Here is a 12,439-nt window from a genome sequence, read left to right as displayed (position 1 = left end):
TACTTTGATGATTATTCTGCAACCTTTTACTTGGCTGTTGGAAATTAGTACTTCTACAAATAATGATATATGCGTGATTTGTTTATATTTTTTTAGTGTATGTCTGATTTTTAATCCTTTTGGAAGTCTATCTCTATCCGATCTTCTTAATACTCAGAAATATTAAAGGGTGATGGTCACTATAATTTACCTCAGGTTTTGGATCAATACTGCCTTAAGTCTCAGCTTGGGGAGAAAAAAGGATTAAATAGAGAGAAGTGTTTAGTTTTTGCTTTTGATGATGTTAATGTTAACATGAACATGGTTTTACAGAAATGTACTTTATCATAAAGAAAGAATGATTTCCAATATTGAAATGGTTAACAAAGAATACCTGCTCAATCTCACACTTGGCTACAATATCCATGACAACTATTTGAACACACTGGGAACTTCAAATGCCTTGCTGGATCTTCTCTCTACTGGAGAAGCCAATGTTCCCAATTACAGCTGTGGAAGGAAGGACAATCTTTTGGCTCTTCTTGATGGAGCTGTTGAGAACATCTCCATCCAAATGTCAACATTAACAGGCCCCTACAAAATCCCACAGGTTTGTGTTTGCATTTCTGTATTTGATAAAGTAAGTGGGGTGTTGGTTAGATCCAACCGTGTCTTGTGTATGGAATTCAAGAACTGCTTTTCACCATGTCATTTGTAGGTGTCATGACTAGGGATTGGGGTATACAGTGAGGGGGGAGCAATGATCAAAAGAAATATCTCTTCTCATGATTCCATCCTCATTGCTTGGAGATCTGCTGTTCTGATATGTGCATGAGAAAAAAGCTGAGTTTATTAAAAACTAAAAAATTGGACTTGATAAACCCTAATTATAACACAGAATTCTTCATTGCTTTTTCAGATCAGTGAGAAAATTGCTTCAGAAACTCTGAGTGATAAAAGTCAATTCCCTTTTTTCCATCCAATGCTCCCCACAGAAGGGTTTCAGTTCCCAGCAATTGTCCTACTGCTCCTCCATTTTGAATGGACCTTAATTGGTCTCTTTGCTCCAGACACAGAGAAGGGAGAGCATTTCATGAGAACTTTTACTCCTATGCTTGTCAAGAATAGAATTTGTGTTGTTATATCACAACAATTCTCAGCAACTGGACAAATAGCAACCCTCAGGGATGCCCTCTCTAAGTGGAGACAAGTCAATGTCCTTGTTCACTTCATGGAATATGAGTTTCCCTTTGACAGAATTCTTCCTTTCCATTCAATATTTGAAATTTTGCCAGGACCCATTGAAGGAAAAGTCTGGATCACGACAATGGTTGGAGTATATTCAATGGGAAAGAAGTGGCATCTCAAGTACGTCCATAGTATTTGGACCTTTGCTCCTCAATGGAAAAAGAATTGGCAAAGATATGGCTTTAAACATCCTCTCTTTGTAAAACATGAATTTCAAGCTGAGTGTTTTCACTGCTTTGTTTCAAAACACGAATTTTCTGTCAAAGGCCGAAGAAGATGCACCCAGAAAGCACCAGTGGAGAACCAAGAGAAAAAGAATAGGATGCGGATCCCAAATGATGGCTATGTTTACAGTGCCATTAAGATTCTGGCTCATGCCTTAAATTCTGCGTACAAGTCTAAGAGGAGAAGGAAGAAGGGAGAAGAGAGGTTGGGAGCTCCAAGACTGCACCCATGGAAGGTAAGGGGTCCCAACAAGGATCCATCAAACTATAAATTCCTTTCAGGGTCTTTCGGACTCTCTGATCTTAGTTGTTTAAGATCCTAAGATCCTGTATAAAATCTTATTGTACTTATTGGAAGAGAGCTGTGTTTTCCCTTCTACAACCTAGATCTTTTCTATATTTGAAAAAGTTCCCCCAAACTCCTGATTTTAAGCTCCTGTAAACCAACATGGCTCTTCTCCTTGTTCTCTTTCCTCAAGGCTAAAAACTGATCTCTTCCTCCCCTTCTTTGTCCTTGCCTAAAGCTGATGAAAATTCTGTGCAATGTCTTCTCCAAGTGTGGTGCCTCTTAGGAGACCTGGTATGAATCTACTGTGTGATTCATGACATTATCAAATTAGTAATGTGATTATTATCAAATCATTAAAACATTACTATTACTTTATTATAATCAGCAACCACTTTATATATAGATTAATATTTAAAAAACTACAAATGAAATCTTAAAAAAATGATGTAGATTGTGGCTGTCATTCATTTGTGTTATACAAAATGCAATCATATATCAAGTCATAGATGCTAAAAATTAGTTTCCAACTGGATTTTACGTATGCACCTCTCTCTATCTCAAAATCATATTTTAAAGACAATCAAAATAACTTTGTCAAATAATTATTATAATCACAGCATCACAAAATCATGATTTGTGATTTTTTCTACTTCCTTTTTAATGAAAATACCAAGGAAGCAATTACCATTCTAATTGTTTTCATAACTCCCCAATTTTATCAGTAAGATTAAAACAATTTTAAAGATACAGTTGCATCCACTTAATTATCATGCCATCCAGTGCTCAATTTAGAAGCTCCCCATTTCACCACATCAGGAAGGATTTTATTGATTCTTTGCTAAAATTAAAGTTATATACCACCAGCATTCACACAGTTTAATAAGGAAGTGTGATTATATGTGGGAATGAATTTTTAGGACAAGAGAAAGAGATGCTGCATAGGGAAGGTTTGGATAAGATGTGGGGTAGTAAACCAGCAGCTGCAAAACAGGCAGAAAAAGAAACTCAGATAAGATCTTTCAAAAGAGTTCATAAAAGATTTGGACCTTCCCATTGTTAATACAGTCTTACAATAAAGTAGAATTAGTTCAGCTGGTCATTTCCCCACCTCTGCTCTACTTGAATGAAGATTACCCTTGCAACTATTTTCTTAACAAATCCTTGCTTTCTGGTAATCACAATGTTATTTTCAAAGAGTTTATGAATACCCTATTTGTGTTTTTTCTTCAATTAATTTGTGACCTTTTCTAAAATGTACCCTATAATTGACAATTTTAGTTAATTATATTGTCAGTGTTTCAAGTAATGCACCCTTGAAAGTCAAATTCCAAGGCAGGTAGATTCCTCAAAGAACAGTTTATTGGATACTTCATATTGACACAATGGTGAAAGCCGAGTCTGAAAGATCCCATGGTCTTCATCTAATTTAAAAATGAAAGTTTCTCCTGTCCTCCAAGTCATCAGTCACATTGTCCAATAAAGATGCGGACAGGTTACTTGGTGACTCCACTCCTCCTCTCTAAGCCACACTTTGGAATGAACTTGGTTCCCATAGGAAAACTTTTTTTCTTTGGACAGCAACATCTCGGCTGTCTAATTTCCCCCCTCCCTGTCCTCTCTTCTGCCTTGGGGCAACCGTGAAGCCAAAAAGATGGCCTCGGCCAGGTTCAAGGTTGATATATCTTCTCACTACACTTTTGGGCAATATACTAAATGATTGAAAACTATCATTGAACCTTTGTACTTGTGTTTTGAAGATAGTGGAAACACTTGTTTTCCCAACTCACAATATTTAGAAGTTAAACAACCACAGAAGAAAAATTCAAATGTAAAAATATAATATGCTATTTTAAACAACCCCAAGATTTCTGCTTTTAAAATTCCTGAATCTTTCCATTCTAGTTCCATCCATTTCTAAAGAAGAAGGAATTGTACAATCTTTCTGTATTTAAAGTCCACTTGGATGAAAATGGAGACATAGCAGCAGATCTGAGTATTGTTAGTAGGGTTATTCTGCCCAGGGAGGATCCCATCGACAAGTATTTGGGGAGGTTTGAAAGACGGAGAGTTATAATCAACCAAGATGCTTTGTCACAGCTAAAGTTGCTCCACAAGGTGAGGAAAATATTGATGTCTTTTCTTCATTTTTACAAAGAATCAGGACCCTTTTCAAGTGGGGTAAACCTAGTCAAAAGAAGTGGGTAACTTGCATTGAGAATTGAATGTGTGGAGTAAAACATCTATAACACAGGTCTGCAACTAAAAAGCTGTTTGATTATTTTCATCTAATTTCCATGTATTTTGGTGTGCTGAAAACAAATAAAATATTGAAAAAACTCCTAGACATCATGATTTGCCACAACATGCAAAATTGTCTTCAAATTTATCAATTTTTTGATTTTTTTGGTATTTTTTATATTATGGGTTTTTAACCAAATGTAAAATCCAAATTACTCTTAATTAATTCAAATAAGTGCATTTAAGATATAAAATGCCAAAAAACCTTAAAGGGTTTGTCCGAGTTATGTAAAAAAAATAGCACTGTAAATCTGATGGTCAGCAATATATACATAAGCTAAGCAAGTTTTAAGTCTGTGCTTCTAATGGTAGTAGGGGTTAATATTTCCTGACGATTCCAGTGGGAGGGAGACACAGGACAGATAGCAGCATCTCCGGTCAGTGCAGGGGGCGTGGCCAGCACTGTGACGTCTTGTGTACAGACTTCAAAGTGCTAGTCGTAACTTATAAAGCCCTTCATGGTATTGGACCTGGGTACTTGAGAGACCGCCTGCTGCCAATTACCTCCCATAGACCCGTTAGATCACACAGGGTCGGCCTCCTCCGGGTTCGGTCTACCAGCCAATGCCATCTGGCTACCACTCGAGGGAGGGCCTTCTCTATAGCAGCTCCGGCCCTTTGGAATGAACTCCCCGCGGAGATTCGGACCCTCACCTCTCTCCAGGCAGGCCTGGGGTTGATGAGTTCCCCTCCCCTCTCGACTTGTATGGCTGTATGACTCTTGTGTATTTTAATTACGTGTATTGTGTTTGTATCCCCTTTTCCCCTTTTGAGTTGTTCGCTGCCCTGAGTCCCGCCCGGAGAAGGGCGGCATACAAAAAAACTAAATCTTAATCTTAATCTTAATCTCTGCTCTCTCCTGCATGCCACACTTGTGCATGAATTATCATCAGGTTCTTGGTTCGAGGCTGTTCAAACTTTTTCATTGCAATTCATGTTAGCTCATCATTCTTCAACCATTATGTTATAGTCTCGCGAAAGTGTATTAATTTGCCAGACAATTTCTGTTTCATCTGTGGTGAATATACAGTGTTGAAGCAACAGCAGAATATTACAGACTTTGTGAAAAAAGTATACTTTGCATCAGGGACTTGCAGTCAGGGGAGACAGGGGAGGCGGGGCCTCACCAGTGTCATGAGAAAAAGAAAAGAATTTTTAAAATAATTAAAAAGGCTAAGGTAGTTGCTGCCAGACTTCACAGTCACAGTGACTCTGAGTCTGCTTAGTGCTAACTGTAGGGGGAGGCGAGAGAACTATGGGCCTCGTTTGCATAAGGAATTTTTCGCCTTTTAACCCTTGCTCAGAGTTAAGCAAGGGTTAAAAGGCAAAAATTCCTTATGCAAAGGAGGCATGTGATTCTCCCACCTCCTGATCTGGGAGCAGCCAATCATGCCTTGCCTAAGTAAGTTGCTATTTTATTTAATTTTTTACATTTTCATCATGGCGGTCGGATAAGAGGAGAGTTGAAATCCACAGCTGGAAAAGGTATGTGGATCAGATGGAGGGAGGGGGATTCAATATAATTGTAATTTAATTGTGTGCCGCCCCTGGGGCCGCTCGGGCATTGGCTGTCGGGCGCCAGCTGGCTTCCAGTGGCCAGCCCGGCTAAAGGCGGAGCTACAGCCCACAGCTGGAGACTGACACACTTGGCCTGGAGGGAGGCAGTCCTCTCCTCTCTCCCCTCCATCAGCAATCAGTTTGCGAAGGCTGGGTGAGCCGTAGAAGGGAGTACCCGGTCCCGCTCTATGGCGGATGGCATCGGGACTTTAAAGCCCTGCTGCCGGGGCCCTGCCACAACAGAGGCTTGGCCGCCCCTCATCCCTCAGGCTGCCTCTGCCAGTGCAGAGGCGCTGCTGAGCCCGTCCACCCGCCCGACACCTCCAGTCCTCCCTCGCCTTCTCCGCCTGCTAGGATGGAGCTGGAAGCCTTACTGGAGCAGTCGGTGCCCGGGGGCAGGGCTTTAAAATGGCGGCAGGGCCCCAGCGGCAGGACTTTAAAGTCCCAGCGCGTCCGCCATAGAGCGGGTCCCTGTCCCACTCTATGGCAGACATGGCTCCGGGGCTTCCGGGGGGCTTTCGCGCTTGCCTCACCAGCCATGAAGCTCACTGCATGTCACTGCTTTGCATACTTTGGACTAAAAATTGGAGATCAAGATAAAGTTTGGGTGCCAAATAAAGTGTGCAAATGGTGTACTGAGGACCTCTGAAACTGGTTCAAGGGTAAGAAAAAATCTTTCCATTATGGGATTCCTATGGTATGGCGAGAGCAAAAGAACCATAGTGATGACTGTTACTTTTGTCCATACGATGTGAAAGGGTTTAATTCCAAATGGAAGCAGTCCATTTCATACCCCAATCTTCACTCAGCAATTTGTCCCATCCTCCATGGCAGAGATATACCAGTACCCAAGCCCCCTGCTACCTTGGAAGAGATACCTAGCTCCGATGAAGGTGAAGTTATACCTGAACCAGATGATGAATCAAGTTTTGCCTTTGAAGATGATACAAGACAAAAATTATTTTCTCAGGAGGAGATGAATGATTTGGTAAGAGACTTGAATTTTCCCAAAGATGCCGCTGAGTTACTCGGATCAAGGCTGAAAAGCAGGAATTTATTGTTGCTAGGAGTGTCCTCTTCATGGTTCAGACATCATGAAAAGGAGTTTGTTCCTTACTTCGCCCAGGAAGACAAGTTGGTTTATTGCATCAATGTCGAAGGTCTGATGGGTCAATTTAAAATCCAATATGATTCAGAGCAATACCCTTGTTTTCTGTGTCTATGAGACAGTTGAGACCAACAAAATCACTGGACCAAGAAGAGTTGGCAGCTGAGGGTGCTAACAGTCGGTGAAAAAAATGTCCTCTGAGAAACTTTGGTACCTTCCCGTAAAGTTCTTCTACTACCTCTTCACATAAAATTGGGATTGATGAAGCAATTCAGAAAATCACTTCCAAGAGATGGAGAATGCTTCAATACTTGGGCATCAAGTTTCCATGCCTGTTGGAGGCAAAATTGAAGGCAGGTGTGTTCATCGGACCAGACATTAGAAGGCTTATAGTTGATCAAGAGTTTGTCAATACCATGACGGATCCTCAAAAAGAAGGTTGGATTGCATTTAAAGAAGTCATACAGAAATTTTTAGGCAATAACAAAGATCCTCACTACAAAAAGGTCATTGGAAGAATGCTGAAAGCATTTCAAGCTTTAGGTTTCCTGATGTGTTGGAAAGTGCATTTCTTTCAGTCCCACCTTGACTATTTCCTGAAAATTTAGGAGCTGTGAGTGAGGAACAAGGTGAACGATTCCACCAAGACATTAAAGAGATGGAAAGGATATACCAGGGGAAATGGAGCATTACAATGATGGCAGACTACTGTTGGATGCTTCAGAGAGACATTCCAGATGCTACTCACAAGTGTAAATGCACCAACAGGAGCCTCACAAGGAAGAAGAATCGAGTTTAGTGTGTGTAGCTCAGCTAATTTCAGTTCATGAAAATATTGTAATAAAACTTTAATTTTATAAGTCTATTTCCATTTATTTTGAGGTATTGCCTTATTTAAAATAATTACCTAAATTGTCAGGAAACGTGATTGTCCTATAACAAAATGGAGGTCATTTTCGGATTCAGTGCACCAAAAAAACATAAAGTTTACGTGAAATAACCAAAACAGCTCTCAAAAAATTTTTTTTGCAGACCTGTGAATTATCAAAGTCAAAGTCATCCTCTGAGAAGAATCATAAGGATGGATAAAAGAACTTCAGCTGCTGCCTTCAGAACTGAATGGGGAATGTATACAATTTATAAAATTAGGGCATGCATTGACCCCCTCCTCCCTGTGGCAGCCCCTCGAATATGATCCTTTTCTTCACTAGACTAGCCATGCCCAGTTCCTGCAACCGTTTTAGCATGCAGTCCCCAATCATCTTGGTTGCTCTTCTCTGCACTCTTTCCAGAGTCTCAACATTATTTTTATAGTGTAGTGACCAAAACTGGATGCAGGATTCTAGGTGTGGCCTTACTTAGGCTTTACAGAGTGATATTAGTACCTTATGAGATCTTGATCAAATCCTTCATTGCCTGGTTAGAGTCAGGGCCTCCTAGCATTGCAGACCCATAATCTGTGACATTTTTAATAAGATGAGACCATAGTTATGCATGTCTCTCTTTAACCTCATTGGGATAGTGGATAGAGCTTATTTATTTATTGATTGATTATTTGTTGCCCATTTTACTATGATAATGTTTTGAAAACTGAAATACTCAAGCTTGACTTTGGTGCAAAAGAATCCTAATATCAGAAGTAATATGGGACAATTTCAAGGGAAACTTTACTTAAATTTGAGCTTTGGCTTTTAAGAGTGCACTATAGCTTTAGAAACTTGTCAGTCGATTTTAGTTTTTGTTCACCAGCATGGTAGCCATTTAAATTGAACTAATAAATATACAAATAAAGAGGATATCCATTAAGATTGTCAGTCCTTGTTTGTAAGGAATTTTTCCTCTGTATCTTAATTGGGGGATAGTTTTGGATTGTTTTCAAAGGGAAACAACATTGCAATGTTTCTTCCAGAAAAAAACCTTTCTAGATCCTACTGGTCAGATGTTTCTTCCTTCATCACAGTTTTATTCTAATAAATCTAATGGAATAAACATTTTTTTAAAAATTATGGTAGAGTTTACTTTATTTCAAAATCCTGCCTATATGAAGATTAGAGGAAAGCATGTTAATTCCACTGTAAGGTGGAACTTCCTAATTGTCACTTGATGCTTAAATCTTTAATCAATTTCATCCCTTCAGACTTCGTTAAGTAGAAAGGTCCATTTTTTGCTATCTGATACGTCCCAAGAAAAAAAAGGAGGAACTAAATGAGGCATCTGCCTGGATTTGTATCTCCTGAAACAATTTGGAAGTTTCTAGAGATTTCGTATTGCCTAAGTGAAGGCTAGAGAATATTTGGGTAATGTTCATGTCTACTTCCATCTTACATGAATGATGAACCTCTACATATTTTCTTTGGCATTTCTTCTTTCACTTCTCAGTCTTTGCCTCAGTCCAAATGTGTGGAAAAATGTCAGCCTGGATTTGTCAGGAAGGCTCGAGAAGGAGAGCCAGTTTGCTGCTACGACTGCGTTCCTTGTCCAGAGGGGACCATCTCCATTCAGGAAGGTGGGTGAGAGATATGCATTTTAAAGACAATGGGTTTTATTAATGGTTTGGTTTTTAATTTTCATGGTGTCCAATTCCTTCCATAATGGGAGAGATAAGAAAAAGATTTTGAAGGATGAGGTACGAAGAAGGATGTTGTGAATTGGTTAGGAAATATCTCCTTTATTTGCCAATTTGGATGTATCCTTCCATATTTATCTTTCTTAGGAACTTCTGTTACAATTCTTTGTAACTTGAGGAATGGTTTTAGTTCAATGGGGTTTGCTTACTCAAACCAACTTTATATTACAGGCCAAAAGATTCATCAATCATATATTTCATCAATCAATCTTTATTAAGATAATAAATCCTAGTAAGCTGAAATATCTAATTAGAAGGAGCAATTGAGGGAGAGATTTTGGGTTTAAGGAACAATGAAAACCAAACAGATGTCTCATTATAAAACCATCACGTGGTTATTTCCTTCCCACTTTTTCTTATCTTTCCAATTTTCTTATATTGTTAAGTATTGAGATACTAACAATTATAACACCAACAAAAAAAGGAATATAGTAGTCCTGTTTTTGAAAGGGAAAAAAGTCTAACATGCTGTGTTAGGATTATAAAGAGGGGGAGAACTAATAAAAGATCAGTCTATTTAATATCCATTAATACTAATGTGGAACTCATTCTCCATTTAAAATTGTCGCCCAAATCTAGAAAATGGATTCAGTTGCTCTTCTAGAATTATTTCATGAATTAATCTTTCGTAAATTCTTTTTATTTTCAAATTTAATTATCAAATTTATATGACTGTCTATTTCACACAAAGAGACTCTTGTTGGCATGAAATTAAAGCAATAATTAAAAATTAAAACAATGAGAAATAAACTACAAGAAAGCAAGACAGGAATGCATGAAGATGCTACCAACTATGCAACCAGCAGGTAGGACTCTGTTACCAGGTGATTCCCAAGGCTGTTGACAGGATCACATTTTCAGGGGTTTCTAGAAGGCCTTACAGCTTGGAGCTTACAGACAAGACCGAGTGGCTGTTGTGTTTCCCTTCCAACAATTTGGCCAACGTTCCATCACTCAGGCTGGGGGGTCAAAATTTACACCCCTCAGATAGGGTCCGCAACTTGGGAGTCCTCCTGGACCCACAGCTGACTTTTGACCATCATTTGTCAGCTGTGACCAGGGGGGCATTTGCCCAGGTACGCCAGTTGCGGCCCTACCTGAATCGGGAGGCCCTCACAACAGTCACTCGAGCCCTTGTGATCTCTAGGCTGGAATACTGCAATGTGCTCTACATGGGGCTGCCCTTGAAGAGCATCCGGCGACTTCAGCTAGCCCAGAATGCGGCCGCGCGAGTGATCGTGGGCGCACCACGGTTCGCCCACATAACACCGATCCTCCGTGAGCTGCGCTGGCTACCTGTTGATCTCCGGGTGCGCTTCAAGGTGCTACTTACCATTCATAAAGCCCTCCATGGTAGTGGATCTGACTATTTGAGAGACCGCCTTCTGCCGATTACCTCCCTCCGTCCCATCAGATCGCATAGAGTAGGCCTCCTTCGAATTCCATCCGCCAGTCAGTGCCGACTGGCGACTACACGGAGGAGAGCCTTCTCAGTAGCAGCTCCGATGCTTTGCAACGATCTCCCCGTGGAGATTCGTACCCTCACCACCGTCCAGACCTTCCGCACAGCCCTTAAGATCTGGCTATCCCGTCAGGCCTGGGGATAAGACCCTAATCTCGCCCCACCCGAATGCTGAATGAATGTTGTGTTTTATTGTTTTATTTTATTATATTTCACATTTTCTTTTTGTGTTTTGTCTTGCACTCCCTTCCTACAAATTGTAAGCCGCCCTGAGTCCCCTCAGGGAAAAGGGCGGCCTATAAATGTCAAATAAATGATAAAATGAAAATGATAAATGAGATACTCCCTAATCCAGGGTAGTCAATGAGTTTTAACTGGAAGAGGCTGTATAATCTCCCTTAAGTAGGCAGTGTTAACAACACTTCCCAAGAAGCTCTCCATGGATCCAACCATGTTAGACAACCTTTACCCCATGCCCAGGATTTTTACAGCAATTGATTGATAGCATAGTTGATGGATCAATCATCAGTAACTGAGTTTAAATATTTCTGGTAGAAATATATGTCTAGCATCTGTCAATAATTAAAATTAAAATAAACAAACCAACAAACTCAAAGTAAAGTCAGTGAAAGATAAGAAATTGGGGGATTACCTCAAGGAAGGGAGTTGGTTGCACCAGATATTTCTTCTTTAAACTTTACTTTCTTTTTGTTCTTGTTTTTATAGTTTTATACACTGGGGATTTTTTGTCTTGAGTGTATACAATTTATTAAGGCTTTCCCATCTTTCAGTATCGCATCTCACCCAAAGGTTTTATTTAAATTTGAAAATACTATAAAAGAAATATTGCTTTGTTTTCTTAGATACTGAAAAATGCACCAAGTGCGCAGATGATCAATATCCAATCAAGAAGCAAATTCAATGTGTTCCAAAAAGAATAACTTTCCTTTCCTATGATGAACATCTGGGCATCATCCTCATCTCCTTTGCCCTACTCTTGTTTCTAACCACAATGTTCATTTTAATTCTATTCCTTCAATCCCTAGAAACTCCCATTGTCAAAGCCAACAACCGGGACCTGTCCTTCATCCTCCTGATCTCCCTCCTGCTTTGCTTTTTGTCCCCCTTTTTCTTCATTGGGCAACCAAGGAAAGCCACCTGTCTTCTCAGACAAACAATATTCAGCATTGTCTTCTCAGTAGCTGTGTCTTCTGTGTTGGCCAAAACAATCATGGTGGTGCTGGCCTTCCTGGCCTCAAAACCAGGGAACAGGGTGAGAAGATGGTTGGGGAAGAGCTTGGCCAACTCCATCATCCTTTCTTGTTCTGGTGTCCAAATTTTCATCTGTGCCATGTGGCTGGGAGTATCTCCCCCATTCCTGAACTCTGACATGCACTCCCAGCCTGGAGAGATCATCCTTCAATGCAACGAAGGCTCCGTCACCATGTTTTATGTCGTTCTTGGCTACATGGGTTTTCTAGCTGCCATTTGCTTCACAGTGGCTTTCTTGGCCAGGAACCTGCCTGGGGCCTTCAATGAAGCCAAACTGATCACTTTCAGCATGTTGGTCTTCTGCAGTGTCTGGATCTCCTTCCTGCCCACCTACCTGAGCACCAAAGGAAAGTCCATGGTAGCCATCCAGGTCTCC

The sequence above is a fragment of the Thamnophis sirtalis genome, unplaced genomic scaffold (assembly GCF_051295495.1).
Source record: "Thamnophis sirtalis isolate CommonGarterSnake01/CBP01778 unplaced genomic scaffold, rThaSir2_p1.2 scaffold_3, whole genome shotgun sequence".
Taxonomy (NCBI): domain Eukaryota; kingdom Metazoa; phylum Chordata; class Lepidosauria; order Squamata; family Natricidae; genus Thamnophis; species Thamnophis sirtalis.
Note: the sequence above shows the minus strand (reverse complement) of the source record.